Raw genomic sequence first — 20,735 nt, forward strand, 5'->3', positions numbered from 1 at the left:
TGCGTTGTCTTCCCCCTGTCTTTGCTTATTTCATTACCAATGGTTACTCAGCTCTCTGCTCAAGTGTCTCTTCCTTAAAATTTTCTTATTTTATCAACTCTAAAATCAGCATGCATTTCTTCTTCAGATTTCTCTAAAATTATTTTTTTCTCTAAAAATACTGTTAAGGAATATAAATAAATGTTGAAAATTGGAAGAAGAGAATATTTTGCCAATTGAAATTGTTCCAAATGATTTACTATGAAACCACTTAATAGACTATCATGCAGCCTTTGAAAACAATGAGAAAAACTAAAGGACGTTTTAGGGAGGAAAAAAATAAAACAATAATTGCAGTTGTATTCACGTGTGTATACATATGTAACTAACATGCTTTCTACTGGCTCAAAATGACAATGCCATCCTACACCTTAATAGTGGTTTTCAACGAATATTTAAAAATCATTAGTGCCATTGAAATATTGTATATTACAAAATAGCTAGAAGAGAGGCTTTTGAGTGTTTTCAATACAAAGAAATGATAAATGCACGAGATGATAGATATGTTAAAATACCCCTGATTTGATAAATAAACAGCATATATACATATTAAAACATTAAATTGTACACCATAAATATGTACAATTATAATATGTCAATTAAAAAAATAAAGGCTGGGCATTGTGGCTCACACCTGTAATCCTAGCACTTTGGGAGGCTGAGATGGGCAGATTACTTGAGGCCAGGAGTTCAATAATAGCCTGGCCAACATGGTGAAACCCCATCTCTACTAAAAATACAAAAATTAGCTGAGCTTGGTGACCCATGCCTGTAATCCCAGCTACTTGGGAGGCTGGGGCATGAGAATATCTTGAACCTGGGAGGTGGAGGTTGCAGTGAGCCGAGATTGGGCCACTGCACTCCAGCCTGGGTGACAGAGTGAGTCTCTGTCCCTAAATAAATAAATAAAATAAAATTATTGGTGGAAATTATGTTTCTGACAGATAAATTATAATATTAAAGCACATTATGTAAAACAGACAAAACTAGAGATGTCCTGGTATGAAACTAAATAGAGGTAAAGAGAACCTTGAAAGGCTTCTTCCTTCTTCCCTGTATGTCTCCTTACAATGAATTATTTAATGTTCTTGAATTTCCTATCAGCATAGTATAAAATCACTGGACTAAAACATAGATATTATAAAAACTAATTCACTAAATTAATGGACCCCAAATATATGATTCTATATTCTATCTGTTAAAAAGCTGAAGTCTTCATACCTAATACATTTCTGTTTATGTGTTTATAAGTTATAGTTACACACTACCGTACTAATGTATTTTATATCATACACAATATACAATGTTTGAATCAAAACATTCACATTTTTAAAGGGTGAGATTTTAAAACTAATTATAAATTCAATTCTATTATTTTTTTCTGACACACTGAGGCATTCTCTTACATACCATTTGATTGACTTACATGTGACTTCAGAGACCATGACCCTAAATCAACAATCCATAGAGGGCTGTTTTCAGTCTAGGTGCTGTCTGTGACAGAATTCATAATTGTAAATAGTGAAATATGATAAATAAGAACAACATAATCAACTGTTTATAAAGTTAGATTGATTACGTTTGGAAAACAGTCCTTTATTCTGAAATTATTGAATTTATTGTGTCTAGCAAACTAATAGGCATTGTTTTATTTTCCGAATGTCACTGACAATATGTGTATATTGTTCTAATTTTTGTAGTTATTAAAGTCTGCTAGTTTCCAATGTCTGGGAATTGTAGTTTGGCAGAAAATTGTTATATGTGTACAAAATAAATAGAATGAAGAAGTCATCGAAGAGAAGCTGATGATGTTTGCATTCAAATGATGATTACATTGACATTCCGAATAGATCTCCACTAAGTGCTACAGTAGTGTCACAGCTTACTGGTGACATCTCGTGAGTCCTGTTCCACCTAAGTGGGGAAAACTTCAGTCTATTAGAAATTAAAGAAAAACACTTCTTGGGGCAAAGATATATCTTTTTTGAGTACTTTTGCAAAGTGCAAATGCAACTATAGTAAATACCACCAGAGATGAGAATAGTCAGTTCACTTATCTCAAGTTAAATATGAGAGTAAAACTACAATTTTAAGCCTAGAAAATACATGCTAAAGGCATATTAACTTGGAATTTGGAACTTACTCTATTGACTACATTTTTTTCTACATTGGAAAAATCAGGAAAAAAAAAGATATGGAGAATTAAACATTATAGAAAACAAAAGAAGAGCAAAAATATAATATGCTTTAATAGAAATTTTAAAAATATAGCACTTATCAAATTTGTTTCAACCATTACCCTGAATTTATTTTTGTTTCTTTAACTTAACTCTTTGAAGGATGTGAAAGATCAGTGGTGTCTAAGTTTGATCAATGGAATAATAGCAAAAATACTTTTTCACAAAGGTAAAGACTTACTATCTTTAACATATATAAAAAAGCTTTTTTTGAAAATAAATAACACATTTTTCCTTATTAACCAAAAATCTACCTTCTCAGTTTCAACAAACACATATGTAAACTTATGTTATGAATGTCTGATTGATGGGAGACCACTGCTCCAGCCTACCTGCTATGCAAAACTCCAATGTGAAAAAAAAAAAAAAAATAGATTGCCCAGAACTCTGTTCACAAGTGGTGTCACGAAAACTTGAAGGCAAGTTCTCTGATCCTCAGTGGCTCATTCCAAATCACTCATCTAAGTATTGCAAGTAGAAATATGTTTTCCCTTGAAATATAAAGTCGCTAAAAAGTAATTTCAATATAAAACTGTTGTTTTCCAACAGTAACAGCTAATCTTATTTTATATTTGACATATTTAGAATAAATTTTAAACAGATATCCAAGAGTAAAGGAAATAATTAAAAAATGTTTAGGACCAAATTCCTGTTGTGGAATCTAATTGTTCTGGCAAAGAATGGCCAAGAAGAAGCACAAAATAAGTAAGTGAATTGCTAACTGTTAAATGATACATGAGTAAAGTCAATCCAAGGAAATCCTCATGATGAAATATTCTGAGAGAAGTTCCACACTGCCAAACTTTTAGAGAAACATCTTTAGGCTCTTTGCTTAATGAAATATCCTCAGATACACAGAGATATGAAACTTCTTGAGAGTCTTCTAAATACTAACATTTTTTACAATATATGGCTTTTAAATGTTCAATAAAACATCATGGCATTGAACATCTGGGACACAGGAAAAATAATGTCATGGCAAAAATATAAGTTTGTAGAGTTTCCATGTAAAAAAAAAATCAACTTAGTAAGTATTTCAGATGTTCTCAACTAGTAGATATGTGTGGAGAGATATATAGAATAATGAGAAATTAGCTCTTTAAGAATTTAAGACATTATTATCTGTGTGTTGTTGAAATTTGCCCCCGCTAACAGACAAAATGGACTCTCCCTGGCTAACTGAGCTTCTCAAAGTTAAAGCAGAACCAGGCCATCATAGTTAAGAGAGGGAACAATCACGTACTCTGCATTCTTAGAAAGATCTAAGTGTCACAGGACCTCCCTTTTTACAACCAAGCCAAAGAATTTCCTGTTGTCAGTGCCAAGATTAACTGTGACCAGAAACTCCCCGTGCCACTCACTGGCTGTTTGAAAGAAACATCTGACAGAGACTTGGCTGATTTTGGGTCTAGAGACCACCTAATCAGGGCTCAACTATTTTGGCCAATCAGAAATGAACAAGTTTGAAACTTTCATTTGTGTAAGTGGACCTGGTTGATAACCTAGGTGAGAACTTTCCCTATTTAAGCCAGTCTCTCCCTTTGTTCTGTGGAGAGCATACTTTTATTTCTATTGAATGTTATGCCTCCCCAATCAATGGATTATTTTATAATAGAAATTAAGCTTTCCATTTTTTCTCCACAGATCTCATGGCCTTTGTTGACAATGTGAATAAACCTTCCAAACATGCACACAGTTAATCATCTATGAAATTTTTTTTTTTAAGTGGCTGCATAAGAAATGTTATATTATGTCGTCTGGACATGGTAGCTCACATCTGTAATCCCAGCACTTTGGAAGGCTAAGGTAGGAAGATCACTTGAGTCCAGGAGTTCAAGACCAGTCTGGGCAACATAGGGAGACCCTGTCTCTATGAAAAAATAATTTAAATACATTTAAAAATTATAAATAAGAATAAATGTCATATTGTTCAGAAAAGAGATCAGAATTTAGGAAAGATGCAGTGGAGAAGGCAGGAGGGAAGTTTTCCTAGAGAAGTACAACTTAAGAGATCATACACAAAATATGTCAGCTTTCAAAGTATGCCCCACCTTGATCCCTGATCTAACCAGATTTATTATTACTTTGGCTTCATGGTGTTAGAAGACATGGCCCAAAACCTAATTGTGATGTGAATAGAGTTTTTTTTTGTTTGTTTTTGGTATTGTATGGTTATTATTTTAAATACTCTCTTCCTTTTACATTCCTCACAAATGATTGGCCTATCTTTTTGAGAAAAAACACTAATACTCTCAAGAACTTGAAAAGAAAAATATCAAATTCATATGACTCTTTATGTAAAGAGACCATTTATCTCCTGAATAGCTGCCCAGCATCAGTCGTGTTCAGAGAATGGGAAGTAACATTGTCTCCTCTTTTTTGGCCTGAACAATTTGTGGAGGGTTCCTCTGTGAAATTTTTTACAAATTATGTGTGTGTGTGTGTGTGTGTGTGTGTGTGTGTGTGTGTGTGTATGTGAGACCATTTTTCTAAAATAAAGTTGTAAAATGATAATGTTGCCAAAATATGCAAACCAACATATGTGTTTTCTTTACCACCTTTTTGAAGAACATTTTTGGCTTGGGGAAGATTATCTTAAAATTATATTTCCCAATAATATTCAAAAAATAAGGAAATGCTAGAGAAGCAAATTCCAATGAAATTAACAGCAATAAAGGCCCAAAGTGGTGAGAGTTTGACTTAGTTGAAAAATAACACAGAAAGTCAGTGAAGCTGACTTTTGTGAGCTAGAAAGAGAATAATAAGAGGTGAAGTTGGAGAGGTAAGAATATATATTTACCTATATTATTAAGGATATGCCATAATAAGAGTTTACATTTTATTCTAATTGCAATAAATAGATGTTATAGTGATTTACACTATATCTAATTTGCATTCATAAATGACCCAATCGGCTACTATGTTGAGAATTAGTTTAAAGGCTAAGAATAGAAGAAGGGCAGCTAGTATTATGGTATCCCTGGAAAGACATAATAATGACTTTCTAAAGGTGAAGAAAACTTTCCTTCCACCCTCTGAAGGTTTGAGCTCTGTAATGATCTTGACAGTAGACAGATTAGTAAGACAAATCTGGATGCTCTGGCTCATGCCTATAGTCCAGCTGTTCAGGAGGCTGAGGCAGGATGATCCCTTGAGCCCAGGAGTTTGTGGCTACAATGAGCTATGATCCATCCCAGGCCACTGCACTCCAGAGTGGCAAGACTATCTCTTAAAAAATAAAAAAAGAGCAAGACTCTATCTCTTAAAAAAAAGAAAGAGAGAGAGAGAAAAGGCATACCCATTTATTATGTGCATATGCACAGGAATCCCACAAAATATAAGACTCAAAGAGGGGCCAGATGGTTGAAGCTTAAATAGCATTTTGAGCTAGAGAAAGAAATAGGGGCTTGTTGTGGAGAGGTGGCAACACAGGCCATGGAGGGTGAGGGGAGGACATCCATGATGAACAAAGGTTGTTTTACTATACAGATCAAGTTTCTCAGGCAGCCTTCAGAAGAATAGGTGATGGGCTATGCAAAATTCTTTCTGGGCTAAGCATTGATATGATCTTTTCTAGATCTGTTTTAGGCAGATGAAGAGGCTCAGAGAAAGCCTATTCTTGCATTTGCTGTTTACTAATGTAGATAGATGTGAATTTCTTTTACAAAAGGACAGCTTTTCAGATCTATTCCTGTGTCTGCAGCTTCTCTGAATAGCTATCTCAAAATATGCCAAGAAGTATATTTTGTGAGGGCATATTTTAGTCTCCTATAGTCCCATTTTGGGGTAGTGTGTCCTGAGTCCCAACAACTTCAATATTAGGAAATGCAAATAATAAAAGGGTACGTATATACTTTGTGATTAAAGCAAAATGTAAAGGTCAATACAATATATCTAGATAGGGACAAAAAGTGTAACCAAAATAATCCTTATGATTTTTGGCTGGAGCAACAAGATAGGTGTTAAAGTTCTTTACTGAAGTGAATAAAATTGAGAAGTAACAAATTTGGGTGGAGTAGAAGACAAAAATCATTTTGATTATCATTTGTTTTCACTCCTTTTGAATATAATGCAAGATGTCCATCTATTTTTTTTAAATCCTTGATTTTTCATTATGTTATGGCGTTCTACCTTACGATCGTAAGCTAATTCAAATTAATATCTCTCTATTATTGAATATTTGTGTCTTCAAGTGCTTTGAAACTATTGACAGTTGCCCTCCACAAAGACCACCTGAAAAAGCTGTTGATTAAGCAAATTTAAGTTGATTAGACTTACTGCAATAAGGAGGGAATATCAACATGAAGTAGTATTAGTAGTGTCTCAGTATGAACAAATTGGAGGATAGTTACAGAGTTTGATGACCTGATTTGTGTAATATTAAGGTAGGACTTGTAATCTGTGTAAACGCCTAAGATTAGGAACAATTTATGATAAAGTGGCTTTGAATGGATTGGCAATGTGAATTCAGGGTCTTGAAATAAGTCTTGAGCAATCTGTTAGTCTTGATAAGAAAGCTATTTTAGGACGGGTGCACTAGCTCACGCCTGTAATCCCAGCACTTTGGGATCGAGACCATCCTAGCTAACATGGTGAAACCCCGTCTCTACTAAAAAAATACAAAAAATTAGCTGGGCGTGGTGGCAGGCATCTGTTGTCCCAACTACTGGGGAGGCTGAGGCAGGAGAATGGCGTGAACCCGGGAGGCGGAGCTTAAAGTGAGTCGAGATCACGCCACCGCACTCCAGCCTGGGCAACAGAGCGAGACTCCGTTTCAAAAAAAAAAAAAAAAGCAATTTCAGTTGGCTCACTGTCATATCTTCCAGAAGCAAATATTTGATTGTCCCTAGCATTTTATGATAAAGACACAGAAATTGTCCAGTATTGTTCAATATAAGGACAGGGAATCACATTGATTTCAGACCTCAATACATGTTGTCAAATAGCTCTCAGTGAAGTTGACATTAATTTAGATGTTTCTGTATTTACTCCCACTGATTATATTTTTACTTGGATTTGGGGAATAATTACCTGAAAGATTGTTTATTATACTCAGATTTTGATGTGCTATATTGCTACATCTGATTTTTATTTATCTTTTAATTCTTAATATCAGTTTATAACCTAATAAAGGATAACTAATAGTTGGTCATTAATTATTCAATAAATATAATTATTAAAAATATACATGTGCAAACCAAGCATTAGTCTTCTAAGAAGAAATACTAATTGAGAGAAAGGTGTTGAAAACAGTCCCCTAAACTTTAGGGAAAACATATGAATGTCTCTTGTAAGAGCCGCTTTTGTAATATTTTCATTATAGCATTTCAACTGTCAGAAGGATTAGTGAGCAAAGATGGCTTTGGCATATTTTCAAAATGATTCCAGGTATTGAATCCTTCATTTAAGGAGCCATAGCAATGTTAGACAGATGATGATAGACTTTCTTCCCAGTGGGAACACTTGAGTTGCATCTCTCACTTACCATTCTTATGCATAGTGACTATCACAAATAGCTGTAGGAGATTAGCCAGTTTGGCTGGTTTTATCCAGGCAGAGCTTTCATGGCAGGTATCAAAAGAAAGACACCTAATACTCATAATCCTTGTGAAATATAACCTAAGGGGGAGGAATTCCATTTTTTACAGAAACTTTGCTGGAAAATGTTTTATAAAGCAAAAAGCATTTCAGATAATGCATTGCAATCTAATTATTTCTCTATTGGCAACGATGACCTTTTTACTAAAAAAAAAAGTCCTTAGACCCAAAACAGTTACAAAAGAGTAAAAGTGTCTAATCTATATTCTTTAAAATTGCAGATAAACATACATATATGACCTTTTTAATGCAAAAGAGTAAAATGTGAAGGGTACTAACTTGTATTTTTTAAGATGCTGAGTGAATGCAGCATACAATGTGAATTTAATGGGTTCCTGATAAGATTTGGCTCTGTGTCTCTACCGAAATCTCATCATGAATTGTAATCCGCGTGTGTGTAGAGGAAGGGACCAGGTGGGAGGTGATGATAATGGGGGTAGTTTTCCTCATGCTTTTCTCATGATAGTGAGTGAGTTCTCACGAGATCTGATGGCATTAAACTGGCACTTCCCCCTTCACCCTCTCTCTTCTTCTGTCATGTAAGACATACATTGTTTCTCCTTTGCCTTCTGCCATGACTGTAAGTTTCCTGAGGCCTCCCCAGCCATGTGAACTGTGAGTCAATTAAACCTCTTTTTATAAACTACCCAGTCTCAGGTAGTTCTTCATAGCAGTGTGAAAACGGCCTAATACAATTTCTTTTCAAATTTTATTAACATTTTATCGTAAACTGACGTCATTTATTTAATATTTTACTTAAGTTTTCAATATATAGGTTTACCATGTAAATATGTATTTTCTTATCAAGAAAGCAGTACAGAATAATTCTAAATTCTTAAAAAATAAATTAAAAGAAAAAATTATTAATAACTGTACCATCAGAAAGTCATTGTTAATAGTTTTATGTCTATATATATATACACACAGACATCTCATTTACTATTCAAAAATGTAGAACATGCAGCACATTTTTTGCAAATTTCCAATAAGCTATAATAACACATATATATGAAAAAAATGAACTGAGTAAACTGTTCATTTCATGGAACTAGAAGATAGAATCAAATTACAGAAGTATAAAAGAAGCAATTATATTTTAAAAAATCTAACAGAACCAATTCTAAGACAATAAACAATGAAACATTATGTGATTGCTAGGAGTTGCATAGATGGCATACAATCTTACTATTAGAGCCTCTAAGTTAGTTCCAGTCGTCATTCCTCTACCGTCCTGCACAATGCCATTTTCTACTGGACAAATTTTCATTCCTCTAGGAAAACAAAATTCTATAAACTTTCTTAAATGGAAGCACCCTGTTACCTCACTAACTCTTCAATAATTCTACACACACACACACACACACCCCAAATTATTCTTTGAAAAGCAATTGTAGCAATTATGTTATCACATAATATTATAGGATTAGATGGGTTTTTTCCAAATAATTGGAGTTTGTGCTTTTCATAATTTTCCAACAAGTGCCATAGTAAAAGTTTTTTGGTCCCCTGGCACAACTGTCATGCTAAGTATTTACCATAACGGTCACTGGAAAGGGGTCCCAAGAGAGGATTCTTGGATCTTACACAAGATCCAAGAGAGGATTCTTGGATCTTACACAAGATCCAAGAAAGAATTTGGGGCTGGGCTGCAAAGTTAAGTGAAAGCAAGTTTATTAGAGGAATAAAGAAACAAAAACAATGGCTACTCCATAGAGGAGGGCATTCCTGAAAGCAAGAGGAGAAACATGCCTACCTTAGGCAGAATGCTTGTTTATATAGAAGTTAAAAAAGCAAAAAACAAAAATATATATATATTGTATTAGTCTGTTTTCATGCTGCTGATAAAAACATACCTGAGATTGGAAAGAAAAAGAGTTTTAATGGAATTACAGTTCCACGTGGCTGAGTAGGCCTCACAATCATGGCAGAAGGCAAGGAGGAGCATGTCACGTCTTACACGGATGATGGCAGGCAAAGAGAGAAAGCTTGTACAGGGAAACTCCTCTTTATGCAACCATCAGATCTTGTGAGACTTATTCACTATTATGAGAACAGCATGAGAAAGGCCTACCCCCATGATTCAATTACCTCTCACTGGGTCCCTCTCATGACACATGGGAATTGTGGGAGTTACAATTCAGGATGAGATTTCGGTGGGGACACAGCCAAACCATATCATATATATGTGTGTGTTTGTGTGTGTGTATATGTATACACACACATATATATGTGTGTGTTTGTGTGTGTGTATATGTATACATATGTGTATATATACACACACACATATATGTGTGTGTATATATGTATACAAGTGTGTGTATATATATATATAGAGAGAGAGAGAGAGAGAGAGGAGGTATGCTATACCACTAGGGCTCATAACAAAGGATTGTTAATCTTTGTGTAATTCTACTGATTTTGCAAAAATCTCCATAGTTATCTTAAAGCAAAATATTCTTAAACTAAGAATGCTTTTGTCTTTAAGATATGGGGACATCAGGACACTTTCTGGGTCTGTTAAGTCCTGGTTTTGTTTAGTAAACATTATTAATCTGTTTCCTTGACCATTAACAAGCTATGATTTTGAATGCCTAAGCTCCTGGGAATGCAGCCCAGCAGGTCAGTCTCATTTTACCCAGCCAGTCCCTTTGCAGGATGGATCACTCTGGTTCGAATGGCTCTGATATATTCACAATAACACAGCCTTATGACTACTTTGAACTTGTATTATTTTTAACTGTAACATGCAATCCTCTGATACTATCATTTAGAATAAATGGCAGTTTAATCGGTGAAGAAAAAAAGCAAATTTGTATCTGAGGAATGTGAGCTCCTGTAAATTATCAGGCCCAGAGAGGCATTTGAATAAAATAGCAGTCACATCTCTCCCATTAGAGCAAAACAGTTATCTCTTAAAGGCACTTGCTATGTGGGCTCTAGATTAACTGATGCCAAGAAGCCTTTAAATGCCATATGATGGACACCATAACTCAAACCATTACTTCAATAATGTATAGCCAATCACTAATCAATGATATCTCTGTAGTCAATGAGAATTCCTATTAGATAACCTTGTATCAGCCCACTCCTTGTTTTCTTTGCCTTTAAAAACCAGTTTGTAACAAGGGTTGATGGAGCACTCCCCAAAACTACTTGGAAGTGTCCCCTGTGCAGCAGACCTCACTTTGGTTCATGTAAACTCTTAAAATTATATTTTGTGCTTCAGCCTTTTTCTCTTAACAAGTCAAAAATAAGAAATCTAATGTATTTTTTATACATTATTTTCCTAATTTATTTAATAAGAATTTAATTAGAGTTTAGGAAGACAAAATTCTATAAACTTTTTTAAATGGAAACTCCCTATTACCTCACTAGCTCTTCAATAATTCTACACACACACACACAAATTATTCTTCAAAAAGCAATAGTAACAATTATGTTATCACGTATTTTAGGATTAAAGATTTCTTTCAAATAATTGGAATTCGTGCTTTGCACAGTCTTCTAACAAGTGCCATAGCTGAACTCTAATTATAATTTGTTTTTTAAAAAATATATGTATGCATATATAAATATTTGTGGTTGTTTACTTCAGATTGATTTAAATTATTTACTTTAGCTTTACTTGTGGTATTCCTTCTCATACTGCTGTAAAGAAATACCTGTGAGTGACTGGGTAATTTATAAAGCAAAGAAGTTTAATTGGCTCATGGTTCTGCAGGCTGTACAGAAAGCATGGCAGCATCTGGTTCTGGGGAGGCCTCAGAAAACTTATGATCATGGAAGAAGGTGGAGGAGAAGCAGGCAGGTCTTACATGGCAAGAGCAAAAGGAAGAGAGATGGGGAAAGTACACACACTTTTAAACAATTAGGTCCCATGAGAACTCACGATCCCTATGACAGCATTGTCATAGGAATGGTGTTTAAACCATGAGAAACTGCTCTCATGATTCAATCACCTCCCTTCTCACCAGACCCCACCTCCTAACATTGGGAATTACATTTCAACATGAGATTAGGGTGGGAACACAGATTCAAACAATATCATTCTGCACCTGGCCCCTTCCAAATCTCATTTCCTTCTCACATTTTAAAATACAATTGTTGCAGGGCTCTTTCTCAGTTCAGCTAAATATGGGTTTTTTGTTCCATGGCCATGAAAATTCAGGGTTATAGACAATTTAAATGGTGAGTAAGACAGGGTTTTATGGAGTAAAAATGAGGGAAAGGGGGAAACAGGGACTCTCTGCAAGGCCAGAGTCCCTGTTAGAGTGCTGCTGCCTTGAAGTTGGAATCCCAGTTTCCACACAGGAAGAGAAAGTGTCAGGCTCCTCCCTGCTGCAGACATTGCAAACTTCCTGAGGCTCCACTGCAGTGTGCAGGCTGGCTGGAGTTTTGCCAGGGACCTGCTCTCACCTGGCTGTCTCACAATCATCCCTTCACAACAGTCCCCCAAACTCTTAACTCATTCCAGCGTTAACTCAAAAGTCCCAGTCCAGAGTCTCATCTGAGACAGAGCAAACCCTTCTGCCTTTGAGCCAGTAAAATAAAAAATAAGCTAGTTACTTCCAAGATAGAATGGGGGTTACAGGTGTTGGATAAACGTTCCCATTCCAAATTAGAGAGATTGGCCAAAAAAAAGGGCCACAGGCCCCATGTAAGTCCAAAACACAGCTGGGCAGTCATTAAATCTTAGAGCTCCAAAATCTCCTTTGATTCCATGCCTCACATTGAGGGCAAGCTAATGCAAGAGATGGGCTCCCAGAGCCTTGGGCATCTCTGCCCCTTTGGCTCTGCAGGGTATAGCCCCTGTGGCTCTTTCATGGGATGGCATTGAGTGCCTCCAGCTTTTCCAGGCTTGTGGCACAAGCTGTCAGTGGATCTACCTTTCTGGGGTTTGGAAGATGGAGGTACTCTTCTCATAGTTCACCTAGACAGTGCCCCAGTGGGGACTCTGTGTGGGGGCTCCAACCCCACATTTCCCTTCTGCTGTGCCCTAGCAGAGCTTCTTCCTGAGGGATCTGCTTCTGCACCAGACTTCTGCCTACACATCCAGACATTTCCATACATCCTCTGAAATCTAGTTGGAGGCTCCCAAGCCTCAACTCTTGCACTCTGCACACCAGCAGGCTTAACATTTTGGGGTAGCCACCAAGACTTCTGGCTTACACCTGCTGGAGCATCAACCTGAGGTGTTCCTGGGCCCCTTTAATCCAAAGCTGGAGTAGGAGACACATCTGGAACTGGAGCCACCAGAATACAGGAGCCAGTGTCCTGAGGCTCCACAGAGCAGTGGAGCCCTGGGCCTGACACACAGAATCATTCAGCCCCCCTAGCCCTCTGGGCCTGTGATGGAAGGGACATGCCAAGAAGGTCTCTGAAATGCCTCCGAGGCCTTTAACCCATTGTCTTGGATATCAGCACTTGGCTCCTCTTTACTTATGCAAATTTCTGTAGCCAGTTTGAATTCCTCCCCAGAAAATGGGTTTTTCTTTTCTACTGCATGGCCAGGCTGCAAATTTCCCAAACATGCTCTGCTTCCTTTTAAAATATGAGTTCCTGTTTCAGGTCATTTATTTGCTCACACATATGAGTATAGGTAGTTAGAAGCAACCAGGCCACTTTTTGAATGCCTTGCTGCTTAGAAATTTTTTTCTGCCAAATACCCTAAATCATCACTCTCAAGTTCAAAGTTCCACAGATCCCTAGATCAGGGGTGCAATATAGCCAAACTCTTTGCTAAGACATAAGAAAGTGACCTTTACTTCCATCTCCAATAAGTTCCTCATCTCCATCTGCGACCTCCTCAGCCTGGACTTCACTGCTCATATCACTATCAGCATTTTGGTCACAACAATGTAACTAGTTTCTAGGGAGTTCCAAACTTTCCCTTAACTTCCTGTCTTCTTCTGAGCCCTCCAAACTGTTCCAATCCCTGCCCATTACCCAGTCTTAAAGCTGCTTCCACATTTTCAAGTATCTTGATTGCAATGCTCTACTCCTTGGTACCAGTTTTCTGTATTAGTCTATTCTCCCACTGCTGTAAAGAAAAACCTGAGACTTGGTAATTTATAAAGAAAAGAGGTTTAATTGGCTCATGGTTCTGCAGGCTCTACAAGAAACATGGCAACATCTGGTTCTGGGGAGGCCTCAGAAAACTTACAATTGTGGCAGAAGCTGAAGGGGAAGTAAGCAGGTTTGAAGTGGCCAGAGCAGAAGGAAGAGAGATGCGGGAGGTGCACACACTTTTAAACATCCAGCTACCTGAGAACTCACTATTCTGAGGACAACAGAGAGGAGTAAAGAGTGGTGGTGTTAAATCATGAGAAACCACTCTTATGATCCAATCACCTCTCACCAGGCCCCACCTCCAACATTGGGAATTACATTTCAACATGAGATTTGGGTGGGGACATAGATCAAAACCATATTACTTGTGCTTTTTAAAATATCTATTATTAACCCACATTACATTTTGATTAAAAAGTGTAAGTCTAAAGGTTGTTTAAAAAAAAGCTGCAATCATATTCAAGACTAACAAAATACTAAATGTATTTTTTTATTAACTATTTCAATTTTATTATTTATCTCCTCTTAGGAGATACTACTTGAGTTTTTCATTTTATTAATGTACCATATTTTGTTTATCCAATCACATTGTATTGGATATTTAAACGTTTTTACAATTTATTGATTTCTGTATAACATGCATAATGAATATAACATGAATATAGACCTCTGAAAATATGTTGTTTGCTTTAAAAAGGTGAGCTGGAACAAGTATATGTAATTTTTCAAAGAATTTTATGATGTTGTCTGCATTTTGGTCCATCTCCCTTGAGATTTTTCTCTTCAAATTTACCCTTCCTTCAAGAGTTTATGAACTTAACCATTTTCCAAAGGTCTTAATAACACTGGGCATTGCCATCATTTCTACTTTCACCAGTTTACAATAAAAAGTTCCTGTTATTGTGTTTTTTTATTAATAATAAAATTGAACTTTGCATGTGTTTATAGATTTTTTCTTTAACAATAACTTTTTAAAGACATTTATACATGTAAAAACTGAGATTTGCATGATTTTATTAAACTTAATTTTAAAGATTCATTTAAAATTAAGGTGCAGTGGCTCACACCTACAATCTCAGCACGTTGGGAGGCTGAGATGAGAGGATCTCCTGAGCCCAGAAATTCAAGGCTGCTGTGAGCTATGATTGTGCCTCTGTAATCCATCCAGTGATCATGTCTGGGTAGCAGAGTGAGATCATGTCTCTGAAAAAATTTTTTCTTAAATTTATTTTTAAACTGATGAAAGTATATCTATTAGCATACATGGTAAACACTTTTTACCTCATATTGACATTTTTCCATAATCTGTGGAAAGATTTTTGTTTTGACATAGTAATTAATTTTTAGTATCAGTTTATTTTTAATGTGTTGCAATTTTTTATGTCTCACATTTAAATATTTAATCTGCCTATAATTATTTTTGTGTAAAATATGAGGTAGCTGTCTAACTCATTCAAAAACCAATCTAGTTTTAATATTAAAAAATTATTATAGTCCATGTATCCTTCTGTCATTAATATTAATAATATTCATAATTGGAAACCCTTTCTTGATATAACTCATTTGTTTTCAATATTTTCCAAATTATTTCTTTTTATAGGTACTATAGTATTTTTTAATTGATAGAAATATTATCTGTATTTTAAGGTGTACAATATGATATTTTGACGTATAGAGTGTATTCGTGTTGTAGTTGTTCAACATTTATGTCTGTATACCAATGTTTGTTATAAGTACTGACTACATTTAAAAAATTAGATTTTTTTTTCTTGGCTCAGTAATATTTAAAATAACATAGGAATTATCTCTTAACCTTATCTGGTAAATTTTGGATGCCTTTAGCTTCACTAGAGGATACCTAAGTGACATCACAATATTGAAAAAGGCAGTTAAGTGTGATGAGAAAAAAAAAAAAAAAAACAAGAGTTCAGGCTTTAAAGCCAGAAATTCCTGGGTTTAATATGTTAGCCAAGCGAATCTTTTGAAACAGCAGGTTATGTCTTTAATTAGACATAGCAATGTTGCCTGATTTATGTGGGTACCCCAAAGTCTTGAATATATCTGGCACATATCAAGGTTTTCTCATTATTATTTAAAAAGCTATTTCTATAGTGTACTTGAAAAATAACAGAGCATTATCATAAATGAACTATAATAAAAACATAAAATTTATCCATTATGAGGGAATAAATTTATATAATCAATGACATCAATAAGAAAATAAGAAATTACCTTTACCTGGATAGACAAAAAAGACTTCTGAAAAAAATACAACGTTCATTTTGTATATAAACTTAAACCCAATTAAGAATACAAACATACTTTCTTTATCTACTAAAGAATAACTGTTTTAAACAGACCCAAATTATTTAAGTCAACAATGAAAATAATGTAAGACTCTCAAGATAAATTTTCACGTGATGGAATTCTCAAACAATAGCTTTTTCTTTTACTTTTTCGTTTTTTTTTTTTTTTTTTTTTCTTTTGAGATGGAGTCTTGCTCTGTTGCCCAGGCTGGAGTGCAATGGCACAATCTCAGCTCACTGCAACCTCTGTCTCGTGGGTTCAAGCAATTCTCCTGCCTCAGCCTCTCAAGTAACTGGGATTACAGGTGCACGCCGCCATGCCCAGCTAACTTTTTTGTATTTTAGTAGAGATGAGGTTTCACTGTGTTGCCCAGGCTGGTCTCAAACTCCTGATATCAAGCAATCCACCCGCCTTGGCCTCCCAAAGTGCTAGGAATTCAGGCGTGAGCCACAGTGCACAGCCAACAATTGTTTTTTCTTGCATAAGTAATAATTGGGTAGAAAGTACAACTGAAAATTGATGAATGTTTAAAATAGCAAAATGTTAAATATTTAGAAAAATAGCATAAAAATGAATGAAAGTGTAGAGAAAATTATTAAATTTTACTAAGCGAGTTAAAATTTTTGAACAAATTAGAAGACAATGGTGTTAAAAGCCTTATTTTATCCAAATTGATTTTCAAACCAAAAGCAGTGTTACTCAGGTTCTAGATAATGATGTGCTCTTCTCATGGAATTTACCACATTTGCAGCTCCTCTAATGAGTCAATTCGTGGATGCAAAAAGGCCATTTGATAGAGTGAAGATAAAGAAACTAAAGAAAGACATGGCGTGGAGGGTAAATGATCTCTTCAATAGTTGTTAAAAGAGCACAGAGGGAGCCAATACACAAAGGGAAGGGCAAAGTTATACTGCATTCATGTCAGAGCATTCATGTTATGCTGCAAATTACTACTCCTGAGCAACTCATGGTGCATTCAATCCAGCTAGGAGGTTGTGTTATAGTTCAATAAAATTACTTAGATTTTTTGCAATTCCTGTGTTTTTAAATGCTATAAAAATTCTTGTAGAAAATCATCTCTAGGCTGGGCATGGTGACTTATGCCTATAATCTCAGCCAGCATTTTGGCAGGCTGAGGCAGGAGAATTGCTTGAAGCCAGGAATTTTAGACCAGCCTGAACAACAAAGCAAGACCATGTCTGTACAAAAGATAGAAATCAAAAATTAAATTTAAAAAAAAAGGAAATCACCTCTAATTCAGGAGTCACTCATTACTCCTTACTGGAATAGAGTTTTAGTTTAGCAAATCCTAAAATCTCTGTATATCTGTATACTTGCAGAAACTAGAAATGATATACAAGCAAAAGTTTATTTTATTTAATATTTCATCGGTAATATCTATTTGTTTATTTAAGATTGACGAGAAAGACAGAGGCAGAGATGACAGAGACAGATAAAACTATATTTTGATCTGCATGCCTATTTATCAACAAGAAATGACCAGGTCTCTCAATAAACTACTCTGCCCGCCACACCCCCCACCCACATATACACACACAAACACTACCAAGCATTATTGTGAAATAAAAAGAGAAATGTAGGTACAAATTGAGAAATAGACCATAATTCTGGATGGCAACTACTGAAATACTTTCATAATTAGTTTATAATTTTAAATGAAGTATAATAAAATTCTATATTCATAAGTTTATTTATATGCTTTAATAAATAAGAAAATATTCTTGTAGGAATTTTTCCTGTGAATAAAATAAGAAAACTGTTTTATGTTTGTCATAACTGTGCATGTATTTTCTTTTTTGTGTGTAAATTTATGTAATTTCAAATTTATAACATTTACAAGGATTAATGTAATGAAATCTCATATAACTTTCACCAGGATTTTCCATTTATGCCCCTATTTGATTTGTTCACATTTTGCTCCCATTTTCTCTTTTTTTCTTCTCCCTCTCCTTCTCATTCTCTTTCTTATTCCTCTTTCTTATTTATCTTCTTTTAGATATTTTCTCGGTATCTAAAATATGTTTGCATATACATGTATACTTTTGTTTATGTGTATGATACATATTTTTATCTTCTTTTGAAAATAAGAAAATAGAAATTCTGTCCCTTGCCTCTAAATAATTTAATCCTAATATCACAAGAAGAAGAAAATTCCGTTAAATAATTTTCATTTCTTTGCCAAAAATGATGGAATATAAATACAACACTATTGCCTCATATTCATACTCGAATTGTTTTAACTGCCTAATAATGCCATTAATGACTGATGTTTTTTTTTTCCCATCCAGGATTCACATTGCATTTACTTAACATGTGTTTTTAGTCAACTTTAATTCAGAGAAAATCCTGAGCTTTTACATTTGTTTCTGTACCTTACATCACTGGCCAGTTATTTTGTTGAATGTCTCTCTGTTTAATTCTGCTGGATGTTTACTCATTAGGGATTCAATGTATATACTCTTGGCAGGTACACAACTGAAACAATGTGCCCATTTCAGTGCATTGTATTAGCAGGAACATGGAGTTTGCTTCAATCATGGTGATATTAGTTTTGATGATATAATTAATATGGTATTCTCCAATTTTCTTCACTGTATTTTTCCCCTTTGTAATGTAACAGTAATTTTTAGACAGACACCTTGAGACTAGTTTTAGCACTCAATATTGGGTTTCTAACTTCATCATCTCTTTTACATTTATTAGTTACCATTACACTGTAACAAGCTTTCTTTCCTGTTACTAAATTTTTTATCTTGAAAGTTTTGAAACAGCTCAAGTCAGTAATACAATATAGGTTAGGATTAAGTCTATTAGGCTCCAGTCATACAATAGAATACTATAACTATTGAAATCATAATGGATGGATGGATAGATAGATAGATACAAAAATACATGCATACATGCAAACTATGTTTCATAGGAGTTTAGATTCACCACAAAACTGATTAGAAGGTACAGAGATTTCCCATATACCCCCAGCCTCCCACAAGCATATTCTCCCCCAATATCCATATGCCCCACCACCATTTTACCTTCATTATACTTGATGAAGCCTACATTGATATATCATTATCAACCAGTCTATATTTTACATTAGAGTTCACTCTTTGTGTTATACATTCCAATGACATGAATCCATCATAACAGTATCATACAGAGTAGTGTCATTACCCTAACAATCCTGTATGCTACACATATTCATTCCTTCCTCCCCAGTTCTTATCAATCATTGATCTTTTTACTGTCTTCATAGTTTTGCTTTTCCAGAATATCTCCCTTATATTGGGAATTAAACGATATGCAATCTGTTCAGGCTGGTTTCTTTCACTCAGTAATATGCATTAAAGAACACTCTCATGGCTTTATAGCTCATATCTCTTTGGCACTAATTAATGTGCCATTGTCTGCATGTAACACAGTTTATCCATTAACCTGATGAAGGAAATCCTGATTGTTTCTTAGTTTTGACAATTACAAATTAAGGCACTGTAATCATCAGAGTGCAGATTTTTACATGGACATAAATTTTTTACTTCTTTTGGTAAATATAAAGGGCACAATTTTTGGATTGTAAGGTACCAGTATATTTAGTGTGTAAGAAACAACCAAATTTCTCCCAAACTGGTTGGACCATTTTGCACTTCCACCAGCATTGAATGAGAGTTCCTGTTGCTGCCCATCCTTACCAGCATTTGGTGTTCTCAGTGTTCTGGATTTTGGCCATTCTAATAGAGTTGTAGTAATATATGCTATTGTTATTTTAACTTTCATTTCTCTAATGTCATATGATGTGGAAATCTTTTCATATGCGTATTTGCCATCGAAATATCTTCTTTGATGAGGTGTTTGTTAAGGTCCTTGCTTCATTTTGTAACTGCGTTGTTCATTTTTTTAATTGTTGAATTTTAAGTTTTCTTTGGGTATTTTAAATAACAGTCATTATCAGATGTGTCTTTCCCAAATATTATTTTCTCCCAGGCTATGCCTTGTCTTCTTGTCCTTTTGACAGTGTCTTTCACTGAGCAGAAATTTTATATTTTAATTATGTCCAATTTATTAATTTTTTTAACAGATTGAGCCTTTAGTGGTATATCTAAAAAGCTGTCCAGGCACAGTGGCTCATGCCTGTAATCCCAGCACTTTGGGAGGGCAAGGTGGGTGGATCGCGAGGTCAGGAGTTCGAGACCCAGCCTGACCAACATGGTGAAACCCCGTCTCTACTAAAAATACAAAAATTAGCCGAGTATGGTGGTGTGTGCCTGTAATCCCAGCTACTCGGGAGGCTGAGGCAGAAGAATCACTTGAACCCGGGTGGCAGAGGTTGCAGTGAGCTGAGATCATGCCACTGCACTCCAGCCTGGGTGACAGAACGAGACTCCATCCCACCCCCCACCCTCTGCCCCCTCAAAAAAAAATAGCTATCACCAAACCCAAGATTTTCTCTTACATTATGGTCCAGGAGTT

The 20,735-nt window shown here is 35.2% G+C and overlaps 1 protein-coding gene across 9 annotated transcripts in view; it reads left to right on the forward strand.

The window, feature by feature from the left end:
- Positions 1–20,735, forward strand: part of LOC134807808 (breast carcinoma-amplified sequence 4-like) — a 145,141-nt gene that overhangs the window by 84,758 nt on the left and 39,648 nt on the right. The window contains exon 10 of one of the 9 annotated variants that reach the window (XR_010149087.1): positions 3,921–4,082. The exons of the other annotated variants lie outside the window; for them this stretch is intronic. The gene's annotated coding sequence lies outside the window, so the exon portion shown is untranslated. The remainder of the gene's footprint in view (positions 1–3,920; positions 4,083–20,735) is intronic. 9 annotated transcript variants of the gene reach the window in all.

Source organism: Pan troglodytes, chromosome 12 (assembly GCF_028858775.2).
Source record: "Pan troglodytes isolate AG18354 chromosome 12, NHGRI_mPanTro3-v2.0_pri, whole genome shotgun sequence".
In the NCBI taxonomy this organism is placed as follows: Eukaryota; Metazoa; Chordata; class Mammalia; order Primates; family Hominidae; genus Pan; species Pan troglodytes.